Source organism: Camelus bactrianus, chromosome 3 (genome assembly GCF_048773025.1).
Source record: "Camelus bactrianus isolate YW-2024 breed Bactrian camel chromosome 3, ASM4877302v1, whole genome shotgun sequence".
Lineage (NCBI taxonomy): Eukaryota > Metazoa > Chordata > Mammalia > Artiodactyla > Camelidae > Camelus > Camelus bactrianus.
The window spans coordinates 155,919,924-155,936,034 of NC_133541.1; the positions used below are offsets into that span (position 1 = coordinate 155,919,924).

At 47.1% G+C, this 16,111-nt stretch overlaps 1 long non-coding RNA gene across 1 annotated transcript; it reads left to right on the forward strand.

Moving 5' to 3' along the window:
• Positions 1-146: 146 nt before the first annotated feature.
• LOC141575476 (uncharacterized) lies at positions 147-15,247 on the forward strand. The gene is made up of 7 exons (XR_012503074.1): positions 147-732; positions 2,454-2,571; positions 2,930-3,056; positions 3,458-5,088; positions 5,741-5,850; positions 7,255-7,797; positions 15,094-15,247. It is a non-coding gene; the product is annotated as an uncharacterized LOC141575476 (long non-coding RNA).
• The last annotated feature ends 864 nt before the right edge of the window (positions 15,248-16,111 follow it).

Genomic DNA, 16,111 nt, shown 5'->3' on the forward strand with positions numbered 1-16,111 from the left:
CTCTCTCTCTTTCACTTCTAACTTTCTCTCATGCTCTGGTTTCATTTGACTTCCAGCCACCGCCCCTCACCCTCGCCAATCCCCAGATGAGTGAACTTGATTTCTGTGTGTCAGTTCCAAATTCCCAGGAAAGATGCTCTGTCTCCCTCTGGATCTGTTGTCCAACCCATCAGTTGTGGCCAGATGAGCGAGTCCCTCTGGGACCAGTGGAGGGTCTCCGCCCAGCCCCCCAGCCACCATTTTGGGAGCACATATCTCTCCAAGGAGGAGGTACTGGCTGTGACCTTGTGTCAGTCAGTATGAATTTATGTCTCCTCTTGCCCCTCCTTCATCCTCCTAAACAAAGATGAAAATTAAACACTCCCGGGATTTGTGTCATGGAACACGCAGGGAGGGGGCTAAGGGGGCTGGAATCTCTGCTGCATTTAAGGGACTACAGTGAATCCCCAATGAGAGCCTGCAAAGGGAACACCACCGCCCCCACCTGGCACTTAGGGTGCTGAGTCTGCGTGATGTTGAGCTAGGCTTCTGACCACAGCTCAGGGGTCTGGTCTGACCAGTTAGCCTTTGAAACCAACCAGCTTTGGATTCCTCAATCCCTCCCTGAGGTTTTACCTGAACCACCAGCTTCTGCATCTCTGAAGACAGATGATGAGGACCCTTCACGTAAGCCGTTCGCACAGCCCTCTGCAGGCCTTTGTGCTGCACGGTCTGCCCGGCGAGATAACTGAGGTTGTTATTTTACTGATGTTAGAAATAGTCTGGTTTCCCTATGTACTGTTTCACTGAACAAGCAACAGAAGCCACCTCTCGCTGATAAAAGCAAAAAGGGACTTAATGAGAAGATGCTGGGAGGGTGTATGGATTGGCCAGGACCGGAGCCAACCCAGGAGCTGTAGGAGGTGTTAGGGAGCCCCAGGCACCAGGCCGGGCTGGGTGCTACCGGGCCCCCTGCCACCCCAGAAGGGACCCCTCTCCACCAGACCCTCCACCTCACTCACTGCAGGTTCATATCCCGGCAGGGCCAGGTCACACTGAAGCCACCAGCACACACCTCAATGGGGGAGTTGACACCGTCTCAGCTGAGGGCGTGCCCGGTGTGGGGAGAGGCCCAGTTAGAAGAAGGCGGTTCCCCTACTGTTCCGAGTTAAGGTGCAAGTCAGTGCCCATCACTCAGGAGAGCCAGGCTGGACGGACCTCATTGCGGTGACTAGGCCGTCTGAGTTCACTTAATACTTTCTATGTTTGAAGGCCCTGGAGGGAGAAAAAGTGAAGTTTCTAGAACTTATTTTGTGTTTCCCATGTACCAGGTGCGGTAAGCAAGCCACTTCAGACAAGACCCAGAGCAACCACGTTAATAGGCCACGGAGCAAGTAGTGCAGTCAGGCCTCTGTGGACCCGAAACCCGTGTCCCCATCAGCTCAGTAGTTACCAGTGGAAACGGGGGATTTATGGGACTGTGTGCTCCTGTAGGGGCTGGGATGTGTGTGTTTAAATCCACATCTTCAGAAACTCGGCTAGAACCACAGCCACTTATTGCACGGAGGCAGAGGAGGGGAGGATTCCAGCCTTTGTTCCAGCTCGTGTGGAGCTCAGAAATTGCTCCTTCTGTCCTGAAAACAACACCAGAGCTGAGGGAGCTGCAATCCCACTGTACTTCTTAGATCCCAGAAAAATGAGGGGAAAATCTGCTCCCAACACAGAGAGGCAGCCAGGCAGGCTTGGCGAGTCACAGCTCCCAGGGCAGAACCCGCTTTTGTAACAACCCCCAGGGCAGGCAGATTTAACAGGTCCCTGAGGCCAGTGGAAGTCTCAGCGTGGGGAAGTCCGAGTGTGACAACTCCAGGGGGCCAGTCAGAGGGGCCCCCTGCTCTTTTTCATGCATTTTACCTCCAGGACCGTGTCCTGTTCTCAGAATGAAGGCCTCAGAGGATAACTCCTCATGCTTCCTGCCTGGAAAGGAGAAAATAACTCTATTGAAATATACCCAAAACATTCTGTTTCATTTGGGGAAGTTGTTTTTTGTTTGTTTGTTTTTTTAATGAGAAATTATTTTACCAGAGCCTAACCAACCTGGGAGAAGGGAAATCCCTTCTGTCTCACCCAAATTGGGGTGGGGGGAAAGAGACACACTTGTGGAGGTCACAGCTCAGGGCATAGGCTCAATGAGAACTAATCACAGGACTACAGATGCCCTGCTCTGTCCTGCTCCCCCAACACCTTACCTCCATGTCAGTAGGTCCCCTGTGTAATAACAGGAATAAAACTAAAAGAAGTAAATGTCTCAGGAGTGTCAAGGGAAAACCCAAAGACAGCGGGGAGATGAAAACAAGGACACACAGGCTGTTTTAGCCTCTCACACCAATAGCTGTAGCAAACTACACACAACCCATCCCAGTAGATAAACAGAAAACCTCACAGAAGAAAGTATTTATTTTGGTTCTCTTACCCAGTGCATTCCATGGTGCATCCTTGCCTAGAATTGAGTGGAAGCAAGTCCATCTCAGAAGGGACATAACTGAAGAGGGATGGCTTTCCAGACTCTGATGGGCAGAGAGAGCAGCAGCCTGGGTGAGAGCATGGTGAGGGGTGGGGTAGGGGGTGGGCTGCCTTCTTCCCCAAATAAGGAAACTTCCTGAGGCCAGCACAGGAGGGAGGGCCATGGGGTGGAAGCAGCCAGACTTCTTCATGAGAACTGATGGGATGCCTCAAAGGGACCATTCAGGTACCAAAACTGGGCCGTGAGGGTGGGAGCCAGTCGGTCTGACTCAAAGCCCAGGACTGAGGTGGGCGTACAGAAGGCCGGTCTTACTTGGCTGGATCCATTTCACTTCTCCGAAGCCCTGTGTAAAACATGAAGCGTGGACGGCCTGGTGAGCACAGCTCTGCCCTCAAGACCTGTTTCAACTCCTCTCTTCCCGGAAAACAGCATCTCTGAGCCCGCCCTTGGTGACCTCAGAGAGATCACCCTAGTGGCCCAGGCTAGTGACCGGGAACATGTACCTTCCTGCAGCCAACCCCAGACGTCCACTGATGCATCATATACTGGCAAAGATGTGAGTTCCTGTGCATTGGTCTAACAGCAGAGACTCTGCCACAGGCCCAAGAGGTGGTGTGTGGGACATGCAGGGGTGCAGGAGTGTAGGCAGTGCAAAAGTGTAACTGGTGACAGGGGTGCAGGGGCTGTGGAGGGCGCAGGAAGTTCAGGGGATGCGGGGGTGCAGGGGTGCAGAAGTGCAGGCAGTGCAGAAGTGCAGATAGTGGCAGGGGTGCAGAGGTGCAGGGAGTGTAGGGATGCAGGGAGGTGCTCATTCACGTGGCCAGGATTAGAAGGCAAGTGCACATCCTCGCAGTCAGCCTGACCCCGGGAGGCTAGTGCAATCGTTTGGGGCGGCGGAGGCGGCGGTGCGTGGGAGGCTGCCAGGGCAAGCCGGTCGATTTCTTCTCTTCCCTGCAGCTTGGCCTAGGGGGGCCTTGGCCGCTGGAGATTCGCCAGATGTTGGACTCCAGGTAAGCTTGCTCCTGGGAGGTGGGGCGGTTAGGTCAGGGGGCAGCGGCAGCGACAGGGGGGGGGAGCGCGGCTGCCTCTGGCGAACTGGTGGAATAGCTGCCTTCTCCCGGCTGCCGGGAATGGGAGCGGCCTCTGCTGCCCCTGGTCACCGTACACGCCTGTCCCACTCAGCTTGCTGAGTCGGGACGGTGCCGTTAATATGCGGGGCCCACGGGGTTAGGGGGACTGCCGCGCGGAAACCGGTCAGTTCGCTCAGCTCTCCCCCGCGGCGGAGCCAGTGGCAGCTTCTGCTGCCGTAGAGGCGGGACGCGGGTCTCCAGGTGAGCTTGCCCCTGGGAGGCGGCGGCGGCGGCTGCAGGGGGAGGGGGTCCGTTCCAGGGAGTAGCTCCATTTCTTCTGTCCCGCGCGGCCTGGCCTGAGGGCGACCTCTGCCGCCGGAGATTTGCCTGCGGTCCGACTCCAGGTGAGGTTGCACCTGGGAGATGGGTGCGGTGCAGTCAGGGGGCTGGTAAGGTGGTGGCTGCGGGGATAGGGAGGCTGCCCCGGGGTAGCTTGTGTATTAGCTCCCATGTCAGTGCCGCGTGGCCTGCAGGCGGCATCTGCTGCGCCAGGTCCCCGGACACCCCTGTCCCACTTTGCCTGCTGGGGGCGTGAGGCAGGGTAGTCAGGGTGCACGGGTGGCGGGGGTCGGGAGCCTGCAGCGGGGGAGCGGGCCCATTTGCTCCCATCTTCCCCGCGGCTTGTCCTGGGGGCGGTCTCTGTTGCCCTGGGTTACGGGACACGTGTATCCTAGTCGGCCTGACCCCGGGAGGCGGGCGTGGTACGTTGGGGGTGGTGGCAGCAGCGGCAGGTTTTCCCATGGAGCCGGTCCATTTGCTCCCATTTCCCCCCATGGTTTGCCCTGAGGGCGGTCTCTGTTGTCCCAAGTTCGCCGGACGTCCATCTCAAGGTCAGCCTGCTCCCTAGAGGAGGCCACCGTGAGGTCAGGGGTCAAGAGAGGTGGCTGCTGCGGGGGTAGGTGGCTGCCTTGGGGAGCTGGTGGATTGGCTCCCGTCTCCCCGATTGCCTGGTGTGGGAGTGGCCTCTCCTCCCCCAGATCACCAGACACACCTGTCCCATTCAACCTGCTGGGGGAGGGGTGCCCTTGGCGGTGCCTTTAAGGTGCGGGGGTGGCGACGGCGGGGGTAGAAGACCTGCAGCGCTGAGCCTGTCAATTTGCTCTCCTCTTCCCCGCTGCCAATCCTGGGGGCGTCCTCTGCTGCCCAAGAAGCCGGATGCCCGTCTCCAGGTCAGCTTGCTCCTGGGAGAAGGGCGCGATGCGGTCGAAGTGCAGAGGCAGCTGCGATGTCCAGCTGCCCCGCCTAATGGGGCCACTTCTTCTCCTCTCCACTGACCTGGCCTGGGGATGGCCTCTCCAGAGCAAGATTCGCCTGACACCCCACACCCGGTCAGGTTGCTCCTGGGAGGTGGGCGCGGTGAGATCAGGTGTTGGAGAGGAGAGAGGGGCTGCCCCTGGCGAGGTGGAGGATAAGCTCCCATCTCTCTGGAGGCCTGACGTGGCCGACCCTCGTTCCCAGGTCACGTTTCTCCGGGTCATATTGCCCCGGGGTTGCAGTAGGGTGAGGGGGCGGCGGGGTGTTGGCGGGGGTATGGAGCCTGCCGCTTGGGAGCTGGTGGTTTAGCTCCCATCTCTTCCGCAGCTTGGCCTGGGGGCAGCCTCTTTTGCCCCAGGTCCCAAAGCACAGTTTCCCTGACAGCTTAGCCACTGGAGGTGGGCAGGATGTGCTGAGGGGGAGGAGGCAGCTGCCAAGGCAGCGACGAAGGGGGCTGTCCCTGGCCAGCTGGTCAATTTGTTCCCATCTCAAACTTTGCTGCCCCAGTTTCGCAGAAAGACCTTCTCCAGTTAATTCTTCTCCTGGGAGGTGGGTGCAGTGCATGCAGCCCAAGGTCTGGGCTCTCCCCTGGGGAGGGGCAGAAACCTCTTGTTCTCCTTTGTCTTTATTCTTCAGCGAAGGGGTTACTTGACCCAATTCTTAATTCTGAGGAACTGTAGCCTGTGTTACGGAAGAGCTGCTGGACAGTGAGGTTTCTGGGTGGGTTTTCACATCAGCTGATGCTCCAGGCAGGCAGGAAAGCTATTACTCAGAGCTCCTTAGTGTGGAGTTGGGGGATGGCCCCGCCATCCTCACCATGCTTTTTAAAAATGTGTTACTCCTCTCTTTTTCCTAGGTGACATTTTAGGTTATTGGGTCACAGATTGCTGGCACACTCATCTCTGTTCTCAAATATCTTTTAAACTTGGGTGAAGTGATAAGTAGGGGAAGATGATTTACTGAAAGGTAAGAATACTTAAATTTGCATTAAAGCTAAATTCTGTCAATCTTTCTCAAATGATTTTTCTCTGATTCTAAATCCACGACTTAGTGAATGTTGTACTCCTGTGTAAATCATTGATCTTCATATCACATTGGTTGAGTGGTCAGCGAGATTTGTTAATTAGATTATTCCTGAAAGGAAAAGCTCAGGCTTTTGAGAATTCCTTGTCGGATATCACCCAGGCAGTCACAGTAGAAGACAGAGCTGATATAAAAATCCCTCAGCTGCCTGAACTGCAAAGCTTCTGGAATTACTGATCCCTGAAATGCAGGTGACACTTGATGATAATCTGGGGGATGGTTTATATGATCAGATTCTTCCAGTCCTGTAAATGGGTTCCGTGGCCCCAGCCCTGAAAGAACTGGTCTTAGGGGCCATATCATGAGGGGTGGGATGGGAAGGCAAGGTCTAAGAGCTGAAATCACTGAGATTCCACACTCGCTAAACACAGACTCCAGAGCCTAATTGTTGTCAGGTTCTGTTCTGGATTTGAGAGTGTGTTCAGACATGATTCTTGCCCTTCAGGAGACACTGCCTGCGTGGTAGTAACTTTTACATAGATCTGGGGAGGATGGCAATTACGTAGATGGGCTGTTACGGTTCTCAGTGTGCCCAGGCTCGCTCTTCCAGGCACTCGTGGGAATAACGAGTCATCTTATTCACTCACTCACTAATTTATTACCATTGAATTGATCATTTGTCCCACAGTAAGTGAAAGAAGGTATCAGGAAGCTGAGTTTTGTACCCTCTCCTATCACTGATTGTATCTGTCAGTCGGGCGCCTTGAGTATGCATTGTGAAATGGTGGTATTTCTTGCCCAATGGGGCTGCACTGTGAGTTTTGAGAATCAGGGGAGTCACGTGGGTAGGACAGCACCCTGACACACATGGCCACCCCACCACATGAGACAGCATTGTCGATGCTCAGGTGACCCGATGTAGACCGCGGTGCTAAACCTGAGCATGTTTAGTGATCTTGGTGGCTATGAAAATACAGACTACCCGTCCTTACCTCTGAGACTCTGAGGGTGTGCACACCAGAATTCTGCATTTTAAGAAGCACTTTAACTAAATCTGATGAAGATGATCTGATTGTCCCACTGAGAAACACTGGTGTGCGAGACACCAATATTGAGGATTCTCAGGGAGCGATGTCTTTTCAGGATTTTCCAAGGGTCCTCACTTGAGACTTTTGCCTTGGGTGTAATTGTATGTGTTCAGAAGTGATGTCTTTCACTTCCAGTGCTTGTCAGCATGCTCTCTGCAGGGGTTTGCTCTCAGTAGATGGCAAAAACTATGATTCTTCAGGTCACCGAGCTAGAGTGTGAGCGATCTTTTGTTTTGGTTTTCTTTATTGCAATGCGGAGTCTCCCGAAAAGAGATTCAGACTGAACAGCTTTGTGTCGGACTTTGGAAGACCGCTGGTGCCCAAGATGTTCTCTGGCAGGTCAATGACGAATCTAGGTCCATCTTTCACAGCTACGTCAATGAAGTGGGACACTTCGACAAGGCCAAAGCTGGTATCCCACCCATAGCCCTTGACAGTGATGTTCGGCTCCAGGAAGCCATCAGATGCAGCAGGTGGCCAGAGGAGGAGCCGAACTTGCTCATGAAATGTGACATCCCCAACTTCATCAACACGGACCAGATCTCTTCCTTTGGGGAAGATGATCTGATTTTCGAACCACCGAATGTTCTAGAAAATAAGCCAGTTGCCCAGACCCCACACAAAGACTTGAATTGAGAAACGTGCATTGTCAGGTGTATTTTTGAAGATATGAATTTTGTTTTGTGTGGCAGGAAGTCCCTTTTCACAAAATTGTATGTGTTTTTGTCTGAGAGAGAGAAATGGAGACAGACAGAAAGACGAAGAAGCAGAAGAGAGCCCCCTCAGAAGAGAGCTAGTTAAGGTGAGTTTTGTGCCATTAAAAAATATTTGGGGTTTTGGGGGGAACAAAGTATTTACACTGTCTCATTCTCCTCGTTGGAAACCTTGGCCCCACACTCAGTGTCAGCATCCTTGAACAGGGGTTGGCACGGTGCATTTTATCTCGCGCTGCCTCTTCCACGTTCTGCCTTTAGCACGTTGCTTTGCCTCCCAGGGCTGCCACCCTTTAAACTGTAATGTGAGGAGTCTGGAGTAGATGATCCATCCCAGCTCTGCTGTTTTGCAAATTTCTGATTTCGTATTCGGATGAGGCTGGGATACAACCAGAGCAGTATAAACCAGGCCCTACCTCCTGTCTCTTGCTGGGGCAACCCTCAGGTCTGTGCCTTCTACTCAAGCCTTTACTGAGCCCAGCTTTTGTCAGGAGCCCAAGTGCCTACCGGGATGGCAGGAGACCTGTCTCTCGTGGTCACGGTGGCCGAAAATTCTATTGGTTGTGCTGAAACAGCTCTTCTGAGATCCTCCGGCCACCCTTGCTCCAACCTGAGGACAGACCTACCGTTCCTTTCCTAGGAGGAGGATCAATCCATGGTGCATTTTATGACAATCCTGTCCCCAGGAATGCAAGGAAGGTTATCAGCTGAGTGAGGGGAAGTGCCTCTGTGTCTCTGTGTCCCTGTATCTCTGTCTGCTCACAGTGCCCTGCCACCGGCTACTGAACAAGAAAAGTGCTATTCACCATGCTGTGTGTTTTGCAGATGTGTAGGTGATGGTCTTGTGGCTCATGTGTGGGCTTTGTGCTGGGATGGTGAAGGGCTTATAAATACCTCATCAACATGTATTCGAGGTGACCTGGTGCCACACAGACTTGATTCATGAAGACATCAAGCCTGCACACTGGTTTGGAAACAACTTGGTTTTGATCAGTCACACTGCATGCATGACTCACTGCTGATCTCTGGGTGGTTTTTTCATTTTAGATTTATTCACCCAGTGTCTTGCTTAAGCTGAAAAATACATTTATTTCACTAGAATATTCTCGGATTCTTTGTTTTCACACATCCAGTTGTTTAATTCATTAAAAATCTTTTTGTGTTTATAATGCCTCCTAATTTCTATCAACTCTAGGTTCCCAGTGGCCTGAGCCATGCACCAGATTTGATGTAGGAACTGTTCCACCAAAAGAAATCCCTTTGCCATAATATCTTTTGAGGAAAATATTATTCTTTAAGGCTCTAACAGTAAATTGTAGAACAAAGCATGGAACATTTATTGTAGTTAATACATGTTCATGCAAAAAGAAATGATATTTTCATTAAACAATGTTGATTTTAATAACTTTTACTAATGTGAATATTATTATTCATAATTTAAATAACCAAATAAAACCACAGTTATTTATTATGAAGATTGAAAACTATTTACACTGTCTCTCAATTAGAGGTAGCTTTATTAGAAGACTGAAGGGTATTTAAAAGATAGAAAAATACCCATGATGACACCATCATTTTTATTAACTAAATATGAAGAACTGTGCAGGGTTAAGATTTAACCCTCTGCAAGCTGTCAAGTTAGCATGAGGTAGTTTGTGGATGCTGCCAGAAGACAGGAGACTCCCTCAGGATCAGAGACAAAGAACTTCCTGCCAGCACAGCAGGCAGCTTGGGGTTCATGTTCACGTTGGTTCCTGAGTTTCTTTCCTTTTGCTGTTGTAACAAAGGACCACAGACTCAGTGGCTTAAAGCAATACACATTCATCGTCTCACTGTTCTATTGTGCAGAAGTGCAAAGTCATTGTCAGTGGGCTAAAACCAACGTGTGGCCAAGGCTACGTTCCACAAAAGGCTCTAGGGAGGGATTCGTCCTCCTACCTTTCCCAGCTTGCAGAGGTGTTCACAATCTTTGGCCCAGGGCCCTGTGTCACTGTGACCTCTGCTGCCACTTTACATCTCTGTCTCTGACTATATAGATATAAAGGAAGAGTCTTCTACATCTGGTATGGACCCTTTTTCCTAAATGGACATTGTATCTCTATTTATGTGCAGATTAAAACCCCTTCCCTGCAGGGTGTTGTGGCATCAGCTCACAAGATTACCACTCTGGGCTTTAAGTGTCCTCTTTGTATTGTCACCTGGGAACTTCTCTTTCCATAGTTAGCTCTGTGTTACATTTGTTGTTGTATTTTACCCGGCATTACTGAAAGTTTTACTTAAAAGGGATCCTAATTAGCTCTGTTTACCTGTTTCCAGAGCTGAAAGCTTCAGTTCTAGAGTATCTGTTTGATTTCTCTTAAAAATACATTCCAGTATATTTCTCTGGTGAAAGTCTTTACCCTGTTGTCTATTCTCCCATAATTTCCTTATTTTCTTGAATATATTAAAAGTAATTTATAGCCTTTATTGGTAACTCTGATGCCTACATCACCTGGGGGTTTGCATCCTTTGTCTAATGTTTCTTATTCTCATATTATCCGTTATATAGTCTTGACATGTTGCATGTCTTGAAATTCTTTATTACATGGCAGACATTGCAAATGAAAAATCCATATGTTATTTTCCGTGAGAGGTTTTCTACCTTCCTGTTAGGCAAACAGGGTGAGGGACTGATCATGTCGCTCCAATCAGGCGCTGAGGTGGATCAGGACTGAAGTGCCTTTTTTCTTAAAACAGCTTTGAGGTATACTTGGCAAAGTAATTTTCACACGTATAAAGTGTACAGCTAATACGTTTTGACATAAGTATATCCCCAAGAAACCATGACCACATTCAAGAGAGTGAACATACCCATCACCCACAAAGCTTCTCTCCTGCCATTTGTTGTCCCTCCCTCCCTCCCCATCTCTTCCCCTGGAAACCATTGATCTGCTTTCCATCACAACATATTGGTCTGCATTTTCAACATCGTTGTATGAATGGATTAATGCAGTATCTACTCTATGTTGTCTGACTTGTTTAATTCAGTGTAATTATTTTGAGAGTCATCTGTGTTGCTGTATTAATAGCTTATTTTTCTTATAGCAGAGTATTGTTTTGTGCTGAGTTTTTACTGAATAGTTTGTTGTGAGCAGTGTTTGGATAGACCATCATTTGTTTCTCCATTTACTTCTTGATGGATGCATGGGTTATTTACAACTTGAGCTATTATAAATAAAATTACAGTGAATATTTGGTTACAAGTCTTTATATGGACATATTCTTTTCTTTTCTAAGGCACCAGATGAGGAATATCTGGGTTATATGGTAGATAGGTATTTACCTTTTTTAAAGAAACTGTTAAAGACTGTTCCAAAATGGTTGTACTATTGTAAATTCCTTGTGGTGTGTATCAGCTCTGCTTGCTCTACATCCTTACCAGCAATTTGTAAGGTCGGTCTTTCTAATCGTATTCATTCTTGTATGTATGTGTACTAGAATCTCACTGTGGTTTTTAAAAGCATTTCTCTAATGACTAATGGCATCTTTAATCAGCATCTTTTCATATGCTTATTATCCATCTGGATATCTTTACTGAAGTGTGTTTTCTGTCCTCATTTATTCATTCAGTTGTTTGCATTATTATTGAGATTTGAGACCTCTTTATTCTGGATCAGATACAAAGAGAGACCTTTATCAGATATATGATCTGCAAATAGCTTCTGTCTATAGCTTGTCTTTTCATTTGCTTAGCAGGGTTTAGAACAGCTTTGAAGAGTCTTCATTTTGATAAAGTTCACTCTATCAGTTTCTTTTTAAAATAGATTATACTTTTCGTGTCATAGCAAAGAAATATTTGCCAAACCCAAGGTCGTAAAGCTTAAGCCTATGCTTTTTCTCCTAGCTGTTTTGTAGTTTTAGATTTCCTATTAAGATCTATGATCCATTGTGAGTTAATTTTTGTATATTTTCTGAGGTGTGGATCAAAGTTCATTTTTTTTTTTTGCATATCACTCTCTAATTCATCCAGCACCACTTGTTGAAAAGATCCTTTCTCCACTACATACTTTTTGAGAATCTATTGTCAATATAAGTGTTGGTTTAGTTCTGAACATTCTATTCTGCTCCATTATTCTATTTTCCTGTTTTACACCAACAAAATACTTTCTGATTACTGTAGTTTAAAAAAAAAATCTGAAAATCAGATAGTGCAAGTCTTCCAACTTTGTTTTACTTGTTCAAAATTGTTTTGGATATTTGGGATCCTTTGTATTTTTATATGAATTTTAGAATCAGTTTTAAAATTCCTTACATCCTGTTCTGCCAAAATTCAACCCATATCTTTGGCCATCTCCAAAGCCACATTTTCTGAAGAAGTCTCTCTAGATCCCAGGTGAAAGGAATTTCTGTTTCATCTGTGCTCCAATCACATTTGATAATATTTGATTACATTTATTCATATTTGGCTGGATGTAATTGTGTGATCTTTCCTGCCATATAGTAAATCTCTCAAGATTTGGAATCTTGACTTGGTTCCCTCTGTCTGCTGAGAAAACTAGTTCTATGCTTTGCAGGAGAGCGCCCTGCAGTAAGAAGTATCTGCAAGACACATCTAGCTCATTGCTTGCATATCGTCAAGGAATCCTGCAGATTTAGAATTGTTTATTGATTGTTGTCTACAATACGGCTCAGCCTTTTTTATTTCTATTGCTACTGCTGCAGTTTCAAAGGACAATGGGCTAATTATTTTCCAAATATCAAAACATACTGTAATTGAGTTGTGACGCAAATTATGTGCTGCTGTTTCTTAACAACCTGCTTAGTGTTCACAGGTACCTTCACTCATGGAACTTTTGGGAGAATGTCATATCCTCAGAGATAGCAATGCTGTCTTTGGCGACCTGAGTGGTAGTATCTGAACCCACTCCTGCTGTTTTTCCAGTGCCCCCTGTAGCCCTCCTCCAGCCCTCCATGGGGGGCCTGCAGTTCTTCCCTCGAAAATCCTGTTGCTTCTCAGGAAGAATTCCCTATGAAGCATATTCATGTCCTTCTTGTGGAGACATTCAGTCCAGAGACCTGACAGCAGGGGAAAATGTTTAGACTGCTTTTGGTAGAACGTAAATTCTTCCATACTTGTTAGAAGCAAATCCAATGAGGAAACTGTGTTGGCATCTAACAAATCAGGATAAATGTCTGATGAGGAAGATCAGCTTCCCCATCCCACTCAGGCGTCATGTTGATGTGACACTCAACTTGGCAAACATTTTCTCCTGTGAGCAACGTGAAGTTCAAGACGTTATGAAGGGCTTTTTGTTTTTCTTCCTTAGTCTTTCCACATTCACTGTGTCTGGTGAGATTATATGAATCCTGCTTATTTTCAGCCCAGCACTAAGTTTTTAAAAGGATCACGTGTTTAAAAGGCTAGTGGACAATTTGTTAGAAGATTGAAATCCTTAGACTTTGGTCCTAGAGTTGAATCTTGGTTACTGGTGAATGAGAATTCCCGTTAAAATTTTAAATTCAGCGATATAAATTTTTAAAAATAGTTAAATATTAGGCAATTTCATTAAACACTATAGAAGTTATTTACTTTTAAGCCTGTCTCTGGGGCAATTTTGCAATGATTCCCTCCCTTTATTGATTCCCTCTTTATCAGAATCCTTGAGAGGTCCCTGTCATCATTGTCAATATCATCATCATCATTACCATCATCATGGAACTGATTCCTCTGGGAGATTCTAGGAAAATAAATAGCTGGACGGGTTTCTGTGCAGGTCAGTGTGTGCATATACAGTAAGAAGAGTTGTCAGACATTAGATTCAAGATACCCTTTCCATTTAGAGAAGAATGTGGTCATGAAATCCTGATGTGCTGAATGAAGGAAGTGATGGGAACAGGGTAGTCAATGGAAAGGAGGAGGAAGTGAGCGAAGTGGGGAGCATAGATCCTTGGTTAGGTGATCAGCACATTGGTGAGAATGAGGGGAGTGTGATGGCAGAATCATGTCCCTCCCCGGCCACAGGGTAGCCACCTGTGACATGTTACTGTACATGGCAAAATGCATGACAGATATTTTAGGACAAAAATCTTAGAGGATTTCTGTCTTCTAAATTGTCTATCAGTTAGCGTTTTAAACCCATGATACATTATTAAAGATTAGTGCAGGGGAACAAATAAAATGGATTCATATAATCCACCAGACATACTGAATGCAGAAAAGCTAAGGAAGAAAAAGAAAAAGTCATTCATAAGTGCCTTGAACCATAAAATGCTCATGAGAGGAAATGTTACACAGGTGAGTGTCTCAGCCACATTCATAATGCCTGAATGGGATGGGACAAGGGGATCCTGAGATGAGACAATAGGGCGAGTAGCCTGGATTGTCCAGGTGGGCCGAATGTATTCACAGGGATCCTTAAAATGGAGGACATTTCCCAGCTGAGTTTAAATTCAGAGGGAGGTGTAGCCATAGAGCAATGTTCAGAAAGGCTGCTGACCATGAAAATGGAGGAAGTCGTGGGGCACAAGCTAAGGAAGGTGTGTTACCTCTGGAAACTGGAAAAAAAAAACAACAACAAGGAAACATTCTCTTCTAGACCCTCTAGAAGGAAGGAAACCTGCTGCTACCTTGAATTTAGCACAGTGAGGACTGTGTTGGATCTCTGACCTCCACAGCCATAAGCTGATAAATCTGTGCTGGTTTAAGCTCTTAAGCTTATGGAAATTTCTTACATTGGTAAGAGGAAAATAACATAGTGAGCCGTAGTGTAACGGATTAAAGGTATAGGATGGGGTGTGGAGAGGATTCTGACATTTACACCAAAAAACAACCAGGTGAAATGGGAAGGTGTTTTAAGGAAGACTTACCTGGCAGGGCTGTTAAGCAGACTGGAGCGAGGGGAGCATTGGAGTTAGAGGAATCAATTAAATCTCTACAAGAAAAATAAGGAATAAAATGTAACAGGGCTACAGTGATAGTGGATGTAGGAATGGAAATGGGCAGAGAGATATAAATATTACTTTGATATTAGCTACAGGTTTGATGACTGCATGTTGGGGAGACTTAGCCGATGTGTGGACTGAATGTTTGCATCCCCTCAAAATCCGTATGTCGAAACACCATCTCCCAGGGTGATGGTATTGCGAGGTGGGGCCTTTGGGAGGTGATTTGTAGGATAAAATGAGGTCATGAGAGTAGAGCCCTCATGAATGGGATTAGTGCTCTTATACAAGCACCCAGAGTGCTTGCTTCTCTCTGCTCTCTGGGATATGAAGATATTGGGAAGACAGCCATCTTCGAGCTGGCAATCCTCTCAAGGATACATTGACCTTGAAAGTCTCAGCCTCCAAACCATAAGGAATATGCTGGTTGTTTAAGCCACCTGACCCACGGTAATTTGTTACAGCATCCCAGACTGACGAAGACAGTGGAGAATGCCTCTGAGTTTGGCACTGATTGCCTGGAGAATGCTGAAACCCAGGGAAGTGGGCAGCACAGACGTTTACTCATTTAATCCTGCCAACACAGTAGGAGATAGAGTCCACATATTCCTCGCTACTTAAAAGGTAAGGAAAAAGAGGCACAAATAATAACAACGACAACAAAAACAACAATAATTTGTCCAAGATTCACACAGAACCCCCTGGAGGCAGAGTGAGAATTTATACTCAGGAAGGCTGGCCCAAGAGCCCCTGCTCATAACTAATAAGTCAGATCATCTTGCTTATGTGGATCAGTTTTTTCAACTGTGATATGAGGATACTGTGTCTAGTAACTTATAATTTCAAAATACTTCACTGTAACGGAATCATTAGTCACAGGCCTTACAAACCACAGAAACCTACACATACAAAAATAACTCGTTAGGTCAAGATAACCAATAACGTTTTTAAATATTATACCTGCTGGGCCTTTGCAATAAAATGTCTTTTTATAATTCTGTCTGGCTACAGAATAACTTCATACTACTGCATGCTGCTGGTGGCTCCCATGTTGGACAGCATGGGCCTAGAGATTTTAAATTACTTGCCCAGACTCGCCCAGGAAGCTCGTGGTGGGATCCTAGCTATAGTCTGGGACTTTTCCTTCCTATCCAACAAGTCCCTCATGGAAGTTTAGAAGCTTCTCCTTTGGTGCCCAGCTGTCTCTCCGTACTTATAACATCTTGTCAGGTGTTCCAGCCTGCTCCTTAACATCAGCCAGAACCCACTTCTGCTCTATTTTGTCCAGGTAATACCTTCTAGCAACTTCCATTGCCTTCTTGGCATCAGTTCTTACCTGGAAGGGTAGTGGCTAGAGGTGGAAATGTGTCCACATGACAGGTTTTTCATAAACATAGCAGGAGTGTTCAAGAGAATAAAACGTCAGGAAGATGAGAAGAAACAGGTCATTTAATATACCAAATGGGTACTTTCAATGTCTGT